Raw genomic sequence first — 21,850 nt, forward strand, 5'->3', positions numbered from 1 at the left:
TGAGGCTGCGTATGCAGTGAGCTGCTCCACAGAAACACACCGCTGTTCCCTTCCCACCTTCATTTCTGCTGTGACTCAGTCAGATGTTTACTTCACTATTTCAGTGCAGCCATCACAGCTCCAACATGAGGGCTGGAGATGGGTGGAGGACAATGCACATTGTAAAATGCTTTCTCACACATGTAGCCTCTCTCGCCAGGTGTGTTCTACCTATTGGTTTCCTCTGGGCATATCAATGTCAAATTATGAAATATTGGTAATAATAATATAATAATAATATATGCCATTTAGCTGACGCTTTTATCCAAAGCGACTTACAGTCATGTGTGCATACATTCTACGTATGGGTGGTCCCGGGAATCGAACCCACTACCCTGGCGTTACAAGCGCCATGCTCTACCAACTGAGCCAGTGTTAATTGTTCTGATAGACCTCTCACTGTCTTCCCTGGGGTTCAAATGGATTAAAACCCCCTAATTGTTAATGTAAAGAGCTACCCACACATCCTGTCAAGACATGGAATATTATTTTATGGGAGAAGTACGCTTTGTAGTTTCACTTCCTTTCCACTGCTACGCTCCAATGAATAATACAGTCAAATCTGAAAATAATTTGTCTTAAATGTCATGGCTAAATCTGCACAGGCATTCTAACAACCTGGCATTCAGCCTCTGATTTGCTTCTGCAGAGGAGGGTAGATGTAATATCAATGTACACATCACCATGGTGATGTCGATGATGGGCTGTAGAATGAGATGGGGTTGGATTTGGTACTGTGAAATGCGCTAGATTAGGAAAGACTATGGTTGGTTTAGATTTTTTTGTGTGAAATTTCTGAAGCCTCGCTTTTTGTTTTTTCAAAAATGTGATGGTTAGTGAGCTGAAGATGGGGAGGGATAATGTGTGTTCTCTGACTGACCCCCAATCCACCTCTGCTGTTGCACTAGGGCATTTGTATGTGGTAGACAGCTGGGGGGGGGGGGGCATCAACCCCTCCCATTGTGTCTGTGAGCTAGTCAGTCACAAACAAGCACTCAGCCATGGTAGTGAAGATGTGTGTGCATGTCTGCTGCCTGCCTGACATTTAGAAAGTCTTTATGGTTTAAATAGGGGCCATTTTGAAATGGCAGTGTTATTGTCTGTTATTTCAGAACACAGTATCAACAGGAGACCAGGGATGTGTCTGTCCCCCCCAGGGTGAGGTTTGATTTCCTATCGACCTCCTCGTCCACAAAACTCACTCCATTTATCATACTCACGTTTCCTCTTGAATTCTGAAAAGGGTTGTCTTATTTCTTTAAAGAGGAAGCAGAAACTCTCCAGGAGAAAGCACATACGTTTAAGCACACGTTTTAGATTCGGGCCAGTGAGTGTTTGAATTCCTTGGAATGTGGGTTTCGCCTTATGGAGAAACGGTTACCTTGACAACAGCAGAATGTTGGGTGTTTTGCCATGGAGTGTGTGAGGCCAGTGTGGATGGTGGCTGTGCTGAACAAACAAGCACTGGTAACTGTGTCAGGAGTGGTGCTGATTCTCAATTCAACCCTCTCTCCTCCCTCGCTTTCTTCCTTCATTTGATGAAATTAAGCAATTTCATCCTTTAAAATGTTTTTTCTACCATTATCTTCCCCTCACTCTCTGGTTGCATCACTCTGGTTGCATCACTCTGCCTATCTTCCTTTCATAATTGTTCCTCATCCTGTTTACGTTTATATTGTAATCATTTAGCAGACACTCTTGGGCTGGCAGGGAGCCTAGTGGTTAGAGCGTTGGGCCAGTAACTGAAAGGTTGCTGGATCGAATCTCAGAGTTGACAAAGTATAAAATCTGCCGTTCTGCCCCTGGACAAGGCACTGTTCCCCGGTAGGCCGTCATTATAAATAACGATTTGTTCTTAACTGACTTGTTCTTAACTAAATCCAGTGTGACTTAGTTACAATGCAGAAGGGATGTGGTTGTCCCACCTAGCTATCTTCCTTACCATGAGTCGTAGGACTACAATTCTTTCTATAGTACTAAACAGATGGACCCTCTATCCTTAACCTACCCTGGCCATGTTAGAGGCCTTCTCTATGTGGACCTGGGGTAAAAATGCACATCCCTTCAGATGGATATTTGAATGGAATCGCTTGTTTTGGGGAGGCTCAAAATTGTGTTGAATTGGATTCCAGTTTAGAAATCAATGAGGTCCATATGCTTGAACTGTGGTCGAAGTGCAATGGTTATTTGGCGGGAATGCCTGTTATGGGGGCCTAGTTGAAGGCTCAAGCTTATCTTTTCCATATGCTAATAGCTTTTTTGTTGTTGTTGCAGTAGTCAAGCTCTGTTATCATGTTCAGGACTAAAACCTAGCCCTATTTCACTGTGTTGCCTAAGTACCTTGTTGAACATTTTCTATTCTGCTAAGAACCTATCAAAGGCTGATAGGCCATATGTTATTGTTCAAGAATAATCAGTAAATTTGAGGTAATTTCCCATTTCACTGCAATCTTTAGAATACAAAACATGTACATGGATGTGCACATCAGTGCAAACAGCAAGATGGGTTTGTGCCTGTGGTGTTGTGTTCTCGCAGTGTGAAAGGGCCTGTGGTGCTGCCTGCCTGGCTCTGTTCTCAGCCCCCCTGACTGCTTGCCTGGCTGACTGCTTCTCTGCAGCCTCGCCTGCCTGCGCTGGAGCTGAGGAGGTTTAGCGTGGTCCCTGCAGAAGCCAGCCTGATCAATAATGTAGATGTTTTTGAAGAAGGGCAATGTGCAGGTCTCTCTCACACGCAGCACACATCCCCCTACTCCCCCCCCTCAGGTGGCAGTGTCAGGTTCCTCTCTAATGTAGAGGACTGATAGGATGGCTGAATCTAATTTGCCTCAGTAAGATATTAAAATAAGCGTGCTGCGGCTGCTTGAAATATATCAGGCTGCCGCTGGACTCTGGTGTCTGTCATATTGAGCTGCTGCTGTTGTTCAGAGCCTTAAGTTATTGTGGGGACTTTGAGAGGCGGACAGGGTGAGATATTGGATAAGGTGGAAAATAACATGTTTTCTAAACACAGATCTAAAATGCTTCTTATTGTAATATCTGCTCGGTATCAGACAAGTTTTGTGCTTCAGTTGCACTTCTCCACTCTGAGAATTCACAAAGGGGCATTCTATCAGCAGACAGCACTCTGACTGATGTGTAGCTACTTTTTCTCCTGTACTTTTCTCAGTGAAACTTACTTTTCTCTGGTAAAATGCAAGATGAACTTCAAACGAAACATTAACAAATATAGCTGGCTGCATTTTTTTCTATGATAAACATTTACAAATATGATGACCATGCGTAGTTTTTGCAGAAAAGACCTTGATTTTTCATTGTATGCTCATTAACTTGTGTGGCTGCTGGCCAAATACCGTTGCACTTCTGTTGGCATCTGATGAAAATGAAGCTGTTTTCTGAATGTGCTGCACTGATGTATTTTCTGTAGAAAACTATAGTTGCACGCCCCTGGTCAGCAAAAAAAACACTGACTTTCAATATAAAACGCAAGTGGAAATGGTTTAAAACACTTTTTTGACGGTCTGCTTTTTGAAAATGCTGATTTCTGAACTCTAACGTGACCCCTGTCTCAATAGTAAGTGCCCGTGTCTCGTCAAAGATGGTAGATGGAGGCTGTGCGTTTGCAAATGCGTTCACGTTAATTTTTACAGTATTTAGCAATATTAGTTTAGGCTACATGTTTTACCAGTTATTTTGGTGAAGATGCTTTGTTACTACATTAGGCACTTTAGACATTTTGTGTGTATTTTGAGTTTATAAGAAGGTTTGCACCCTGCGTTCTGTAAGGGCTCAGACACACCAATAGCATGCTGGCCGAGAGTACTTAGCACCTCTAAGTGTAATTTGCGAGCCATGTCGGCACCACTTTTTGCATGTACAGCACCTGAAGAAACTATTCACACCCCTTGACTTATTCCACATTTTTTTACAGCCTGAATTCAGAATGGATTAAAAAAAGACACACTATCCCATGATGGGCTTCCGCGTGGCGCAGCGGTCTAAGGTACTGCATCTCAGTGCTGAATCACATCCTGCCATGATTGGGAGTCCCATAGGGTGGCGTACAATTGGCCCAGCGTTGTCTAGGTTTGTCCGGGGCAGGCCGTCATTGTAAATAAGAATTTGTTCTTATCCTCTCTAGGGTATGTGGGACGCTAGCTTCCCATCTGGCCAACATCCAGTGAGGTTGCAGAGCTCCAAATTCAATTACAGAAATGCTCATTATAAAAATTCTGAAAACAAAACATATTTTACATATGTTTAAAGATTAACTTCTTGTTAAACCACAGTGTCATATTTATAAAATACTTTTCGGCGAAAGCATACCTAGCCCAGAACATAGCCCAGTTGACAAATATTACAAACAGTAACCAGCCAAGCAGAAGCGTTACAAAACTCAGAAATAGAGATAAAATTAATCCCTTACCTTTTGATGATCTTCATATGGTGGCAATCAGAAGACATTAATTTACTCAATAAATGTTCCTTTTGTTTGATGAAGTCTTTTTATATCCAAAATCCTCAGTTTTGTTAGTGCGTTTTCTTCAGTAATCCACAGGCTCAAACTCAGTCAAAACAATCAGACAAAAATCCAAATTGTACCTGTAAAGTTCATAGAAACATGTCAAAAGATGTTTATATTCAACCCTCAGGTTGTTTTTTTTAGCCTAAATGATCTATAATATTTCAACCGGACAATAACGTCGTCAATATAAAAGGTAAACAAGAAATGCACATGCGCCTGAAAAAACTAATTAATAAGAATACAAGCCTGAAATGATTTCTAAAGACTGTTGACATCTAGGAAGGCATAGGAACTGCAATTTGAGTCCTAAATCAATGGATACTGTAATGGCATTGAATAGAAAACTACAAAACCAACAAAAAAAACTACTTCCGGGAATGGATTTTTCTTAGGTTTTCGCCTGCTAAATCAGTTCTGTTATACTCACAGACACCATTTTAACAGTTTTGGAAACGTTAATGTTTTCTATCCAAATCTACCAGTTATATGCATATCATATCTTCGGGGCCCAAGTAGCAGGTCGTTTAATTTGGGCATGCTTTTCATCCAAAATTCCGAATGCTGCCCCCTACGCTAGAGAGGGTAACTGACTTGCCTAGTTAAATATTTTTATTTGTTCAAATAATGACAAAGTGAACATGCTTTTAGATTTATTTTGTTTTGCTCAATTTATTTTAAATTAAATACAGATATCACATTTGTGTTTTAGGTTATTGTCCTGCTGAAAGGGTCCCCGTGTCTGTTGGAAACCAGACTGAACTAGGTTTTCTCCGATTTGTCTGTGCATAGCTCTATTCCATCATTTATTATTTTATATCTTAAACTCCCTTGTCGATGACCAGCATACTCATGACATGATGCAGTCGCCACCATGCTTGAAAATATGAAGAGTGGTACTAAGTGGTGTGCTGGATTTGCCCCAAACAATGCTTTGTTTTCAGGGCATAACGTTAATTTCTTTGCCACATTTTTTGCAGTTCTACATTAGTGTATTATTGCAAACTCTGTCATTTCGGTTAATATTGTGGAGTAACTACAATGTTCATGGTCCATCTTCAGTTTTCTCCTACCACAGCCATTAAAATCTAACTGTTTTCGAGTCACCATTGGCCTCTTCGTGAAATCCCTGAGCGGTTTCCTTCCTTTACTGCAACTGATTTAGGAAGGACGCCCGTACCTTTGTAGTGACTGAGTGTATTGATACACCATCCACAGTGTAATTAATAACTTCACCATGCTCAAAGGGATATTCAATGTCTGCTTTTATTATTTTTACCCATCTACCAATAGGTGCCCTTCTTTGCAATGCATTGAGAAACTTCCCTGGTCTTTATGCTTCAAAGCTGGGACCGAGAGACTGAAGCTGTTTTTCAATCTCAAGGCCATCAGACTGTTAAATAGCCACCACTAGCACATTAGAGGCTGCTGCCCTATACATAGACTTGAAATCACTAGCTATTTTAATAATTGGAACAATAGTCACTTTAATATTTCATATTTTAATACTGTATTCTGTCCTATTCTACTGTATTTTAGTCTAAGCCCCTCTGACATTTATATATTCTTAATTCCTTTACTTTAGATTGTGTTGATTAATATTATTTGTTAGATATTACTACACTGTAGGAGCTAGTAACACAAGCATATCGCTACACCCGCAACAACATTTGCTAAATATATGAATGTGTCAAATTAAATTTTGATTTTTGATTTGGTTGAATTTGTGTTTCACATTCACTTCTCGTCCGAGGGACCTTACAATTATCTGTATGTGTGGGGTACAGAGATGAGGTAGTCATTCAAGAATCATGTTAAACACTTATTTCACGCAACTTATGTGATATGTTAAGATATGTTTTACTCCTGAACTTTAGACGTGCCATAACAAAGGGGTTGGATACCTATTAAGACATTTCAGCTTTTCATTTTAAATGAATTTGTAAAAATGTTTGAAAACAATTCCACTTTGACGTTATTACATTTTAAATTCCGGCTGTAACGCAACAAAATGTGGAAAAAGGCGAGGTGTGAAATACTTTCTGAATAATCCTGTGGAGAAAAAATGTGTCCGTCACACGTGGGCCCAAATGCTAGATTCACATTCGGTGCGAGCCTAAAGTCAACTGGTTCCATGCCACGGTCCCACCGCATAAAAAAATAAATAGAAGCCAAAAAACGGCGCTGTGTGTAAAATATATATTTCAAAATTAAGGCCTCTAGAATAGCAGTCTGCCAACACACAATTGACTCCTCTCACACACACACACTCGTGCTATACTTCTTTTTATCATGTTTTGAATTGCTTTGAACTCCTACTTGTTTTTGCAGCCAGGTCACATGTGATACAAGTCAGTATTTGACGTCCATCCATGTCTGAGGACGTCGGGAGATTACAAGTAAACCGGCCACTAGGGGCAGCCGTGAGCGCTGTTACCTTCAAGTAGGTTTTGCTAGGTCGTTGTGGACTGGTATGGCGGATGGATTTAAGCATCTGCCTCTGAATCCAAAGTTAGCAAATTCGAATCCAGCAATAGAAAGTTATTGAGATTTTTGTTTAAAGTCTATTCCAGACCTTAACCCTTAACCATTCGGAGTTAATGCCAACCTTAACCTTACACTTTGAAATTTGACGTTTGAGAAACAGAGCTAGTTGTGTTTTTGGTCTAGTGAATCGTTGACGGAATAAACAACTGATCTAAATAACTGAAACCTGAATTGCCATTTAGTCCCATTGTTTTCAGCTTATGTTTGGGTTTACAGCTCTCCTGCTGTTTAGAGACTACTGGAAATATGTAATGTTCTTCCCTGGTACCCAACACTCCAGCTATTTGGGTAACTTGGTTTTAACATATTGCTTTCAAGAATAATTCACAACAGTAGGTATATTATTCCTGTATTCTATTTAGTAATATTTGTATTTTGGGACAGATTTGAAAAAATGCACTCTACAAACAAGTGCTGAATAACAATGCTACCCCGAGAAGCTTGGCGCCCTGCCTACAAAAAAATGGAGCTGAGGGAAATGCTGTCTGTGTGCATGCTGCTCTGTAGGTGAACAGTGCAGACTCTCCCTGTCCCCCTGTGTCCGTGTCTGCTCTGTGATGCATGTTCAGTATTCAGACATAAAGGTCGGAGCTAGTGTCCCAGTCCCAGGCTGCTGTCAGCTCCGTCAGATGTGTTCTCTGATAGGGCAGCCAGAGAGGACTGGAGAGGTGCTCTGTATCCCAGGGACACATTGAGAGAAGGGGTGGGGGGGGGGGGAGAGTCTGCCTCATTGTCCAGATTTCCCAGATAAATAGAGCTGACCAGATTGTGAAAATGGTGGTGCTTCCTGTAATCCGATGCTCTGGGGAGCAGAATAAGGGGGGGCAGAAAAGAGGCACGATAAAGGATGGCTGTGCATGCCCCCGGGCGACCATTAGACCACCCGTCTCCTCCGTAATCCCACAATGCACTGGTGCCCCACATAGGCCTGCATGTTCACACAAGCCACGGGCCATGCTGCAGACACGCAGAGCCAGCCCGGGCTGAAGCAACACAGTCCAGCCAGTTGTTTTGAGAGCTCCACTCACTTTACCCTCCCCCCAGCCATATTACTAAAGCTCAAATGGGGCTGACCTCTCACTCTCCTCCCTTCCCTCTGTGTCTCTCAGTAGCTCGGCTTTCTCTTCCACATTTTCCAGTCTTTGCTTTGGGCTTCAGAATAGCATGTGTATACACTATTGCGTCCAGTATCCCCCCCTCTCTCTCCTGCAGACACAGTCGGTGTTTTCAGCCCTATCACCATTGCAACATGTTGTGGACTAATCTCTGGAAATATACTCATTAAATAGCTATGGCTCTATGGCATGTGGGATTGTTTTGTGTGTGAGATCGTGGGTCTGAGTGTTAGCAGTTGTTCTTGTGTGTGTTCCTTCAGGCAGTTATCTGGACAGTATGGTATGTTTGTAGCAGAGCAGCTCTGGTAGCCATTGTCTGTTGTTGAGGCTCGGCCCTAGGATTGGCCGTGACTGCTCTCCCAACTCCAAGGAGATTCTTGGATCTCAAACCCTGGCCGTTGGGCTTCAAAGCTGTACTCGAGTCTACAGAGACTGTAGTTGAAATCAACACGGGCCAGGTTCTCAAACTTGTCAGAAGTATGACTTGCCTTCTCATGCACATGTGTGCACACCACTCCTCATGAACAATGTCCAGTGTTTGGTTTTCCCCTGGTGATGTTGAAATACCACACATCTAGTAGGGATTTGTTTTAAAAGACTGTGTTCGTATATTCACTTCAAATAGCCAAACATGTGAAAAGAACACTTCCTTTGTCCTGAGCTGCCCCTGCTTACTGTCAGGATGGGGAGGCTTGAACTCTCACCTCTGACCTTTTGCATGTTTTGGTCAACTCCTATATCCTGTTTTACTCGTATTTCTTCTCATCAACTTGGCCATATCATAAAACATAACCCCTATATAAGCACAACAGGGATGTTAGCCAGAAGGAGAGATGGCTAGCTAGTACTTGTAGGCCTGTGTCCTGCAGTGTGTTTGGATGTGAAGCTAAAGGCTAGTTGGCCCATGTCGGTCTGTGTGCTGACTGTGCTCTTTAAGCCTGGTCTTTCTGGTACGGCTCACCTAAAAGCCGTGCTGATTAGTATCTCTGGATTTTTGTGAAGCTTTTGTGCCAGGTTTTGTGCCTCAATCAGCAGTTTTTACTCATGTGTCGCCTGCCTTCTCAATCTCCCATCGTGCTGAGTCAAACCTAATTAGCCAGGATAGATGCAGCCGTTACAAATGAGCAGTGTGGCCCCCCCAGTGTGGCTCAACACAAGTCGTGTAAACACGGCTGGTTTTGGGGAACCGATCTCATTCACCAGAGAAACCCTGCTAAACATGTCTGTTAACACACAGACAAACATTGGAGTAGTAACTGGAGACCTTGCGCCTGGGGGCCCACTGTAGGACAAACACACACACTCTTTGGTGTGAGACCCTGCAGGAGCCCAGAGCTGCTGCACCCTCTTTGGTGGGAGACCCTGGAGGGGCCCAGAGCTGCAGCACCCTCTTTGGTGGGAGACCCTGGAGGGGCCCAGAGCTGCAGCACCCTCTTTGGTGGGATACCCTGGAGGGGCCCAGAGCTGCTGCACAGAACCAAAAGGGAAAGAAAATGAGGAGCAGACACAAACTTCAGTGTTTCCCTTCCTCTCTCTGCAGACAGGCCTCACTCAAGCCTCACTACCTCCTGCAAAGAGGCTCTTCAAATGGATCAGAAATAGCCCAGGCTCCCCACATGCCTAGCAAACCTTCATTTAAGTCTAAGTAACTAAGATTTCTGAGTTTGACTGTGAATGGCCAAACCTTTGGTGGCGTGTTGGTGCTCCCAGCAGTCTGTCCCCCCATGTGGCAGGGATTAAAGGTCCAGTTTGGTCCTGTTCGACTTTACTACTTCCCCAGTCATAAATGTACAATTCCTGGACACATTGGACTGACTGGCAGCTCCCTGTCCTGCCTATGTGTGTGAACGGGTGACTTCTATTCCAGCTCAATGTCAGCAGGTAGTAAATTACCTCATTGGTGTAAAAAAAAAAAAAAAAATGTAAAAACCAGTTGGCTGTCTCTGCCTTGTCCGAGGCTCCGAACTTATGTCACATCCTGCCCAGTTGCCCCTGGCAGGCGGGACTATGGATATTTGCACAAGAGCATTTGTGTGCTTCTGCCTCGCTATGGCCAGGGCAAACACACTTACAGGAAGCCTCAAATACTGACATACTGACACAGGATGAACTTGTTATGGCGTTCTTAAAATACCTGGTCTTCTCTCCCCCTGCCTACAGACATAGCTGTCTCTTCTCGTTGAGTCTTGTGCATGCCCTAAGGGCATGAGGGGGCCACCACATTACCACAAGGTAGGAGCCATGTGTTTTTGGCCGAGTCATCCTGCTTGAGATGTTTGAGAAGTGTGGGCTTGGGTGCCTTTCAATGACTGGTAGCTTTAACAGTCTCACCTTTGTTGGCATGAGGTCAGCAGAGCCTGGCCCATGGCCTGTGGTGAAACTGAAGTCCTGTCTTTGGTAATCCCTCCTAATGTATGAATAATTGTGGAAGCATCCTCTTTCAAGAGGAATATAACCAGCTCCCTAAGAGCTGCGGCAAAGCGCTAGAGCTTGGCTTCTCAGGCTCAAAGTTTCCCTTTTAAGGTCAACATAGTGTGCACCCTACGAGTGGTGGAAAACCTCCGGCCAACCCTTGAGGGAGAGAGATCCTCCACAGACAGATTAATGGCGTTTTTTAATGTGCAGTGTGTTTGCTAGTAGTAGGGGCTCTTATCAGTGACTGAAAGGAAATGTCTCGCTCATTTGATGGTAGGTGCACAAAGGGAGATCCGTGAGTTTGGCGTTATCACTTTTAGGTTTTTATTTTATTTATTTTAATCAGAATTTAATTCTCCGCAAGGATTCTAAATACGACAGTTCACATTCAAGTTGAATTGAACCCTGGCATGATATCCTCAGATGTCCATAGTCTACCCAACCAAGAGCTTACCCTGCCAGAGACTGATCTGTGTTACCCATGAGTGATGTCTTGTGTGTTTTAGCATGGCCCGGCTTAAAGTGAGTGTACTTTGTCACTGTGCGGTCGGGGGATTTTCTTAGTAAGATTACAAGCCTGTATTCAAGCCCCATTTAAAGAGGGAGTGCTCTGCTCTCCATTCTGGATTAGTCCAATCCCTGGATTCCTGCTGTGAGAACCAACAGACACGTCACCATCCCCCACCCGTCCATCCCAGTGAGGCCTGGTCCCTTAATCTGGCCTCACTTCCTGTTTTGTCCTGGCACCTCCAGCCCTTGGCCTGGCCTGGGCTCTAGTGTCATCCACTTCAGTCTGTATGTTAACTTGAGATTCTTGCTGTCTCATTTCTAGCTGCTTAGATTGACAGACATAAAATAGTTTGCAGATGTAACATATATTTTCTTAACCTATGACTATTGCTATCTCTTGGCGAGTGATGCACAGTTCGGTGAATGTTGCTGCCGACTAACCAACTCTCATTAACCGGTCAACAAACCATTTTTCCCAAACAGTAAAATGACGTGACCTACAGACATTGTTATGCTTGCATACAATGAACTGACATTTTTCGTTAAGAGTTTAATGAAAACATGCAACCGTAGAAGCCTATCATCTTAGTCAAAAGGCTATATTATTGAACATGCAACTCCTGTAATGAAGCCGCTAATAAAACATCATTTTCAAACATTTGCGAAAATGCCGTTCTTGGGGAAACACTGTTCTAAACAGAGCACCTAATGCCAGCCGAGCTGAAAACACTGTTCTAAACAGAGCACCTAATGCCAGCCGAGCTGAAAACACTGTTCTAAACAGAGCACCTAATGCCAGCCGAGCTGAAAACACTGTTCTAAACAGAGCACCTAATGCCAGCCCAGCTGAAAACACTGTTCTAAACAGAGCACCTAATGCCAGCCGAGCTGAAAACACTGTTCTAAACAGAGCACCTAATGCCAGCCGAGCTGAAAATGTGAGATAATGACAAAGTGACAGATGAAAATTACAGTTAGAAACTTAGAGGAATCTAATAACATCTAGGATGGGTTGTTAATATGACTAGGATTGGTGTTCTATTGGTTGATATGAAAACCAATAGAACAGCAGAGAAATGCTGGTTAATGACAGCAGGAAGTCTTTAGAAAATAATTGCCTTCACGTTTCGATGGTTGGATTTTGGCAAGGCTACTTTGAAGCCAGGTAAGACATTTCTCATTTGAAGTAAACCGTTCAGGCTTCAAACTATTATGCAGCATCAAGCTCACATTGCAAATTGATGGGTGACACGCTGATAGCCTGCCTACCGTTGACTATAGCCTGCCTACCGTTGACTATAGCCTGCCTACCGTTGACTATAGCCTATGCACTCAAATGATGATTCAGAGGCGCGCTTTAATTCCGAGTTGAGATTGAGAAATACAATTACTAGCTGTTTTTAATCGTGGCCATCAAAACATTTATAGTTACTTATTTTTTTGACATGTGATTGCACTTAGACTTGCACTTGCACTGTTATTTGTTGTGCAATGACAATGCTTATAATAGCATTCCAGTACCAGCTGCTCTTGCGCTGTCTGACAGTTGATAGGCTATTCTGCTCCTCAAACGAGGCTCTGTATGCTTTGTGCGTGTGATAAATAAGATGCATGACGACTAACGAAAATATACACTGCAATTGAATTCCACTATATTATGCAAATGTACCTGTAGACTGATAAGGATGACCGGTCGAATATATTTTCGGTGGCTAACCGATAACATCTCTACTAGTGGAATGCGATGTTGCTTTCATGGCCTCGCACTCAAGAATAATGGCAGCCTGACCGATTCGGTAAGCTTTGCACCTGTTCTCTTCAGAAGGAAAGCGGGCAAGATACAAGCAGACGCCCTTTTTATATTTAATTAATTTCTGAAAAGAACAAACTCTTGGTTAATAATGCCCTCTAAGACTGAAATTATGTTATTCTCTATCCTTTATTTATATATATATATATATATATATATATATATATATATATATATATATATATATATATATATATATATATATATATATATATATATATATATATATATATATATATATATATATATATATATATATATATACTTTTCCACAATACCACTGAGCCTAACTACTGGGGTGTGTGGTCCTCTTGAGTCAACTTGTTATCACCATTTGTGCTGGTGGACTCTCAATGTTATTTGAACAACTGCCATGGAACAAATGTGAGCGAGGGGCTAGGTGACAGCGACACAGGAATGTAACCGATGTGGCACAACTGAAGACCTTTGAAAAGCCCCTCTATCTTTCAAATCCTGATAAACCCCTGCCCTCAGTTGGGACAAAGCTAGGGTTGTGGTTGTGAGGGGCTGTGGCTGGGGGGGTGGTTGTGAGGGGCTGTGCCGGGGGGTACAGGGGTAGGAGAGACTGGCATTGTGTGGGGCTTTGACCTTTGAAAGGTTGCATTAAGATACTGTGTTGGGGCAATAGGACAACCTGAGTGGGGAAGATGACTCCCTACACCAGATCTCATTAGGAATGTTAAACGCCAACTAACAGCTCCGTAACTAATCCTTCGGTTTTCTTTTGTTTTGTAGGATTCTTTGGACCTCTCTACTGCAGCCCTTTTTAAAAGCAGGATTTTAACGTCACCCATCCGCAGACAGCCATGGAATCGGTATGTATTTTACATTCTCTCCACTTTGTCTCTGGAGCCATCTCTGTTTCTTGGTCCCTGTGTTTGTCACGACGTACTGAAGGTTTGAACACGCTGTATAATGTTTTGAAACTTTGTTTACAGAAAGGGGGTTGTTTTCTAAGGCCCGTATTCCTGTACTCCAGTAGGCTTGTTGTTTTGACCTCTCAGATTTCTCCAAACCGTCTCGGATGCTAAATAAACGACACTCATATGACACCATAGAGAGGGTTTGCTGTGGAACTGCCTACCGGTCTGTGTGTGTGGCTATAGACTCATCATTTCAAGCCATGGATTGAGCCAGTCTCTCTAGCTATGAGAGAGAGAGTGGGAGAGGGCCCGACAGGAGCAGTCCTAGTACCAGCTGGCAGCTTTAAAGCCCTGCACTTTCAACTGGAATGTGTGTTTTAAGAGCAGGGCTTAGTGCATGCCCAGGCCCTGCCTTCCTGTCCCTTTGTTAAAGGGGTTCTGTGTTTTAGCTGGTGTGGGCTTGTGTGTGTGATTTGGTGTGTGTGTGTGCATGGTTGTTTGTGTGGCGAGCAACTTGGTTTGGAAAGTAGGTCACCGCTCCCGTAGAGCTCAGTGTCACTAATGAAGTGTCCCTCTCCCGCATGCGACTCATGTGACCGTGCTGCTCGATCAGTAAGTAGTGGCAGCCCACGCCTCTGAAGTGACGGCCGCCTTTTCCCCACGGCACACACAGAGACTTTCAGCATGGGCGCTGAACAATCGATCTCCCCTCTCCTTCTCTCCCTACTCTCATTTTGCTCTACTCTTCCTTCTGTAGCCTTCTCTTTAGCCAGACGCTCTGTGCAACGGAAGCTGGTGGTGTTTACCTCCTGAAATCATACCGGATCTGCTTACTGTCAGTGGAAACTGATCAAAAAAGCCCATTATGCTGCCAGTACGGGCCCCCCACCCCCACCTCTCCTCATGTGATGCCAGTCACATGGTTTCCAGGCACCAGTAGAGTAAATCAGAATCAGATTTTATTTTTAACTGCTCTACATCCTCCACTTTGCCAATGGTTAGCAGAAACAGACGTAGGTTACGGTGTACGTCTCTCTCCCTCTGTTTCATGCTCTGTTGCCTCTCCTCTCTTTCGCTCTTTGCCACTCCCTGTCTCATGCTCTCTCCACTCTTCCTTTCTATCTCTCTGTCTCTCGCTCTCTGTCTCTCGCTCTCTGTCTCTCGCTCTCTGTCTCTCGCTCTCTGTCTCTCGCTCTCTGTCTCTCGCTCTCTGTCTCTCGCTCTCTGTCTCTCGCTCTCTGTCTCTCTCTCTCTGTCTCTCGCTCTCTGTCTCTCGCTCTCTGTCTCTCGCTCTCTGTCTCTCGCTCTCTGTCTCTCGCTCTCTATGTGTAGCCTGCTCCCAGCCCTCGGCAGTGCTGATATTACTCTCAGCGTTATCTGCTGGTTGGGAGTTGTGCTGTGTTGGATGGTAGTGCAGATGAAAGGGTGTCTCTCCTGTGAATGCTCTCCCTGCACCGTTTTGCCTCTGCTCATTACCAGCTTGTTTTTTCTCCCTCTCCCTCCTCCCTTTTTCCAAAGTAGGCCTGTTCTTCAATAGGATTAGTCTGCAGCACTCTGAACAGGAAAGTGGGCCCTGCCAGTCATATTACATAACTCTCATAGCCAGGCTTGAGACAACTATAGGGGCTTTGTTCCTCAAGACCCTGCTCCCACCCGCCTACCTCTCCCCCTGGCAGGCCACATGCTAATGCTCTATTGAAAGAGTCTGTGTGCTCCAAACAGGCATGGCTCTGTGGCCAGGGAGGAGAGAAACTCTGCATCATTACCCTGCAAATTGGCATTTCACTCATATCTTTCGCTGAGGAATGTGAACTCGAGGCAGAAGAAAGCGGGAACTTTGTTGTGATTAGGTTTTCTTGTAAGCACGTTGAATGATGAGAAGATATAGGAGGTTGTGGACCGTCCAAAGGATTGAACCTTTACTGTGTTGGCGTTCAAAATGTATTGGTTTTTCTCTCCCTTCTGACTAGACTTGTGTGCCCCGTTAACCACTTAGGTTGCAGACCTGTATTGTTGTGGTTACATTGTTCTGTGGCATAGGCCCATGTCTCGTGATTCTGTAGCTTATCTGAGCAGAAGTTTGAAGGTTTGTACATTAGTAGGCTTGTTGCGCAATGTGAAGAGCAGGATTGGTAGGGGCTAAAATTATGCCTTTGCCCAAGGTTTTCCTTGTCATTCTGTTCCCAATCATTAGAGCGAAGCACCGAAGAGGAACCATTCTTTAAGATGATATCCAAGCGTGTGTTGTCATTGTGCCATTAATCAGCGCAGCTGCGGATCGGCTGAGGTTCATGTTCAAACACACCCTGAAAGGAAGTGTCAACGAGCATTTCATCCCACTGCAGAGGGAGCGATGTTGGTAGCTATGGTGGGTATCGCCAATACGTGACGACTCCAATCGGCGTTACGGTCTGGCTGATGGGAAACGCCTCCATGTATTTCTCAACTAACCTGCAATTGCTGACACTTTGTTTGTTCTCGAAATCAGGGAAAAGTGTATCTTATAAATGTGCAGGTGGTTACAAAAACCAAAGAGAAAAGAAAGATATGAAATCCATGTTTTGTATTGAGTGAGAAATGCCTCTTGCATATGTAGATCTTTGTTTTGGTCGCACTGTGTGAAGTGCTGTCATCTTCTACACTTGGCCGAGCCACGCGGACAATCCTAGTTCCTGCTGGGAAATGCTAGATGTGCGGCAGCTAAGATGGCGAGGAACCTACTCGGCAGCACAAAACTTTCCGTTTTCTCTTTTTGGTAGAACAACATGCAACTGGACACAAGCGTTTATAAGATACTATATTTCCCGAATTGAGAACCAAGTATCGCCAAATGCAGGTTAGTTGAACGATACACAGCAGCGTTTTCCATTAGCCAGACCGTAATGCCGATTTTGGAGTCATCACATATCGGCGATATCCACCGTAGCTAGGCGGTAGGTATCATCCAGCCGTCTTTCTGTCTGTCCACTCACAGGACACAACTATAAATGCGGATTTCGGAAGTGTGCGGTCACCAGCTCCAATCATATATAACCCCTTTGACAAACGGGCTGAGACACTGACCTTTGCGTGTGTCTTGATGGCAGAAACATTGTATTGTGTGTTTGTCTTTGCAGATGGCACATGTTCAGAGGCGAAGCCCCACTGCTTCGGAAGGTGTTGGAGGTAGCCGTAGTATTAAGAAGGTACAGGAAGCCACGTCCGACTCTGCCACGGAAATGGTTTTTAATGGCAGGTTGGGCAAGCGGCACACTGGGCTTTGGAAATTTGCATCTCGGTGTGAGAATGAAAAGGACAAATAGCGCCAACTACATCGAAAATAGTTTGTAAGTGCCGACTACAGGGCGCTCTCCCGTGAGGTATGAAGTGGTGGGGAGATGGGAAGGAAAAGATTTCAATCTTCAGTATGTCAAAAGAGAACATTGCTTTGAATGCAGTTTGTGTGTAAGCGGAGAACAGGATGTATCCATTTTTTAATGAAGAGATGTTATGCTGCTGGCTTGAAAAGAATGTGCTGCTCAGAGGTCAGGGTTGATTCTCATGCTCTGTTCAAGGGTATGGCTCAGAGCTGCTGACAGCCAGGCAGACCAGTGTTTGTCCCACCACTCCCACACACACTGTCAGAACCAAGCTCACCCACCACAGCAACACAGTGACTGCGGAGGAGAGGGGACTGGCTGTGATGATAGATAGCCAGTGCTACTCTGAAATGGTCAGATTTGTAGTGTCTGTCTGGATGCTGAGGAGTTGGCTTGGTGTTTTGTAGATGGGACAGAATGTTTTTAATGTTCCATCTCCCCTTCTCCAGAGCCAAGTTCCCATCAGCGAGTCGTCCATACACTAAGTCTGTGTTTAGATCTTACATCTATTTTTAGAGCTGAGCTTTGGCTTAAGTGCTGAGAATAACAGGATAACAGTAGCCTCTTTACTTTGCCTTTAACCAATAGATATGACAGTGGTGTTGCATTGGACAAGACTGGACAATGGCCTCACGTGATTCTGTTCAATCAGGGTCCAAGAGACCAGATTGACTGGTCCTAGCTTGCTCACTGTCCCTCTGCCTCTCTCCCTCCAGTACAACAACCTCTGAACAGTGCTATCTACCCGCCAGGCACCCAGTGTCTCCCTCTCTGGGCCTCTACTGTACCTGTACCTCCACCCATCGTCTCCTCAGAGGATCAAACAGTTCCCCGTCAAATATGGAGGGGGGGGGGACAAAACCCAGTGGAACAAATGATTGGGTTTGTTCTAATGTGAGTTAAAGGGGCCCTCCCACAGCGTCTCCTGGCAGCCTGTGTTTCTGCCTGTTTGCCAGGGTGTTTAGAACTCTGTCTGGGTGGTTTAAAGAACATGGATTGCCATGGAGACATTGTGCATTATTTCTATATCTGACCCTTTCAGCTCAATCTGCAAGCTGTAATTGGATTATTTGTAGTGTAACGTGTTTCTTCTCTTTCTCTGTAGAGCGAGAATGGAAATATGAAGGATTTGTTTCACTATATCTGACTGGTAGAGTATAGTGTCAGCTCAGCAGCCTGACTGTGAAAAGGCCTACACCACAGTGCTCTTCTGCACTTTGTTAGTGTTGTATTTACGGGAAAGAACAGCTTGATATGAGTGATGGGACTTAGTGCACATAAATTGGTTATTTCTGCCTTACCTTTCACCTCTTAATTGGTCAACGTCACCAGACTGGTCAGCCCAACTCCAGGGCAGCTAGCCTACTTCTCAATCCACAACACGAGGGTTTTCCTCTATTTCTAACTTTACTGTCGATGTCTGTCTGTTTGAATTGAGTACTCCATATTAAAATGACCAACAGAGGAAATGTATAATCATATTCTAAAATCTATAGAACACGATCAATAAATATCTCTAAACATTGGCTCAGCCATTTGCTTCGATATCATTACTTTTCTTGCTGTTTCACTTGCAGCTGTTGTGTACAATTTCTGAGATGATTGTGTCCATGTTGAAATCGGTGCGGTGAGCGAGCGGGAAAGATGGCAGAAAGAGGAGCCACAACAGCCATTATCCTCTTCTCTGTCCTTCCCCCATCTCCTCCCTCCCCCATCCCCGAGTGACGCTGTGGTTTTTCCCCTGACTGCTGCCAGGTCTCTCCCTCCCTCTCTCTTCTCTCGGGATCATGATGACTGAGCTGTTTGTACGGGGCTGGAGATTAGCAGGCTAATGTAGTGTTGAGTGGTAGAGCAGAAGCCGAGGCACGGACACTAGAGGTCAACCAATTAATCGGAATTGCCGATTAATTAGGGCCGATTTCAAGCTTTCATTACAATCAAAAATCGTTTTTTTGGGTCGCCGATTACATTTTTTTATAATAAAAAAAAAATCTTTCTTCTTTTTATTTAACTTGGCAAGTTAAGAACACATTTTTATTTTCAATGACGGCCTAGGAACGGTGGGTTAACTGCCTCGTTTAGGGGCAGAAAGACAGATTTTCACCTTGTCAGCTCGGTGGATCCAATCTTGAAACCTTACAGTTAACTAGTCCAACGTAATAAGGACCTGCCCCTCTCTCGTTGCACTCCACAAGGAGTGCAACTTGCCTGTTACGCAAATGCAGTAAGCCAAGGTAAGTTGCTAGCTAGCATTACACTTATCTTAAAAACAATCAATCATAATCACTAGTTAACTACACATGGTTGATATTACTTGGTATTATCTAGCGTGTCCTGCGTTGCATATAATGTGACTGAGCATTCAAGTATCTAAGTATCTGACTGAGCGATGATCGGCAGAAGCAGGCGCGTAAACATTCACTCAATCCGCACTTTCGTGCATTTTGCCAGCAGCTCTTCGTTGTGCGTCAAGCATTGCGCTGTTTATGACTTCAAGCCTATCAACTCCTGAGATGAGGCTGGTGTCACCGAAGTGAAATGGCTAGCTAGTTAGCGCGCGCTAATAGCGTTTCAAACATCACTCTCACTGAGCCTTCTAGTAGTTATTCCCCTTGCTCTGCATGGGTAACGCTGTTTCGATGGTGGCTGTTGTGTTGCTGGTTTGAGCCCAGGGAGGAGCGAGGAGAGGGACGGAAGCTATACCGTTACACTGGCAATACTAAAGTGCCTATAAGAACATCCAATAGTCAAAGGTTAATGAAATACAAATGGTATAGAGGGAAATAGTCCTATAATAACTACAACCTAAAACTTCTTACCTGGGAATATTGAAGACTCATGTTAAAAGGAACCACCAGCTTTCACATGTTCTCATGTTCTGAGCAAGGAACTGAAACGTCAGCTTTCTTACACAGTACATATTGCACTTTTACTTTCTTCTCCAACACTTTGTTTTTGCATTATTTAAACCAAATTGAACATGTTTCATTATTTACTTGAGGCTAAATTGATTTTATTGATGTATTATATTATGTTAAAATGAGTGTTAAATGGGCCTCCCGGGTGGCGCAGTGGTTAAGGGTGCTGTACTGCAGCACCAGCTGTGCCATCAGAGAGACTGGGTTCGCGCCCAGGCTCTGTTGTAACCGGTCGAGACCGGGAGGTCCATGGGGCGACGCACAATTGGCGTAGCGTCGTCCGGGTTAGGGAGGGCTTGGTCTGATGTCCTTGTCTCATTGTGTATCGGAGGACGCATGACTTTCAACCTTCGTCTCTCCCGAGCCCGTACGGGAGTTGTAGCGATGAGACAAGATAGTAGCTACTAAAATAATTGGACACCACGAAATTGGGAAGAAAAAGGGCTAAAAATTCCACAAAAAAATAAAATAAAATAATGAGTGTTGTCATTTATTATTATTATTATTATTATTATTAATTGTCATTATTACAAATAAAAATCGGCTGATTTAATCGGCATTGGCTTTTTTGTTCCTCCAATAATCTGTATCTGTATCGATAAATCATAATCGGCCGACCTCTTAACGGACACCCACAGTGATGGGGCCTGTGCCTGCTGAACAACATTGGACCTGGGCTGTCCTGGGGAAGCCTGACAGCATCAGGGTAAGCTATACCCTTGTAGTGGTGAATGGAATGTATTGAGTTTGTATTAAATACACACACAGCCTAATCTCTTGCACTGAGTGCTCTGCTAGTAGACGGGCCTATTTTGGGGAGGCACTTATTAAAGGTTGAATGAGTGGAGTAGCTTGTTCCCTCGTCTCTGGTTTCTCACCATAATGGCAGCCATAATGGCTCCGTTTCTGATTTATGTCAGGCGGGATCTGATTTCAGGAAACTCTGTTTTTTTCTTCTTCCAGTAATCTGAATTCCCTGTGCTCCCCACCCAGTCCACCTCTCAGGGGAGCCTGGAGCAAAGTGCTTGGGCCTGGGTGGACAGAACCATAGCACGGCAGCCCAGCCCACTGGCAGTTGCAACCCAATCCTGCTCTCAGCTTTTTGGTTCAGTCCGCTGTCACTCCAGCAGCCAGAGCACTGTGACCTTGGTTTCAAGTAGCCCTGGCTTGGTAGTAAGCCAATACCACTCCTGGGATGGTGTGACCTTGTTCACCAGCCCACTGTACGTCTGCATGCCTCTCTCCCCCCTTTGGCAGAAGGGGCGACCTTTGCTTGCTGTGATAATTCAATGCAAAAACAAGAAATTGAGTCATTGGCTGGTCGTTGGGCCTGTCCTGCTTGTGGTTGTATAAAGGCTGTTGAATGTTGTATTAACCTGTCCCGGGCTCTGATCTGAGAGGCTCTGAGTCAGAGCTATCTGTCTTATGTGATTGTTTATGTGCTTCCCTGTGTGGTCTACAGCAAAAGACTGTTACGTCAGCATCAAATGAGCTCCCTCTAGTCTAGTACACCTGTCATTTGGCCACTTGGCTTGGTTGGAACTGTGAAATTACTTTTCCCCTTTTTTCAATCAACTGATTGGAGCCCTGGCCAATCAGTGGGTTTGTGTCGTGTTGCTGATACAGGGATGGAACGGAACGTTTTATTGTCTGAATGAACGGGAACTGCTCAGTAGCTAGGCTAACTGATATGCTTTCTTAGTGAAATCCTATGGCTTCTTTTGGGGTTGAGGT

The 21,850-nt window shown here is 44.2% G+C and overlaps 1 protein-coding gene across 6 annotated transcripts in view; it reads left to right on the top strand.

Annotated features, from left to right (window-relative positions):
• The window catches only part of LOC118394148 (ankyrin repeat domain-containing protein 11), a 144,658-nt gene that overhangs the window by 17,838 nt on the left and 104,970 nt on the right, over positions 1–21,850 (top strand). For all 6 annotated transcript variants that reach the window (XM_052480590.1, XM_052480593.1, XM_052480581.1 and 3 more), the window contains exon 2: positions 13,712–13,791. The gene's annotated coding sequence lies outside the window, so the exon portion shown is untranslated. The remainder of the gene's footprint in view (positions 1–13,711; positions 13,792–21,850) is intronic.

The sequence above is a fragment of the Oncorhynchus keta genome, chromosome 2 (assembly GCF_023373465.1).
Source record: "Oncorhynchus keta strain PuntledgeMale-10-30-2019 chromosome 2, Oket_V2, whole genome shotgun sequence".
In the NCBI taxonomy this organism is placed as follows: domain Eukaryota; kingdom Metazoa; phylum Chordata; class Actinopteri; order Salmoniformes; family Salmonidae; genus Oncorhynchus; species Oncorhynchus keta.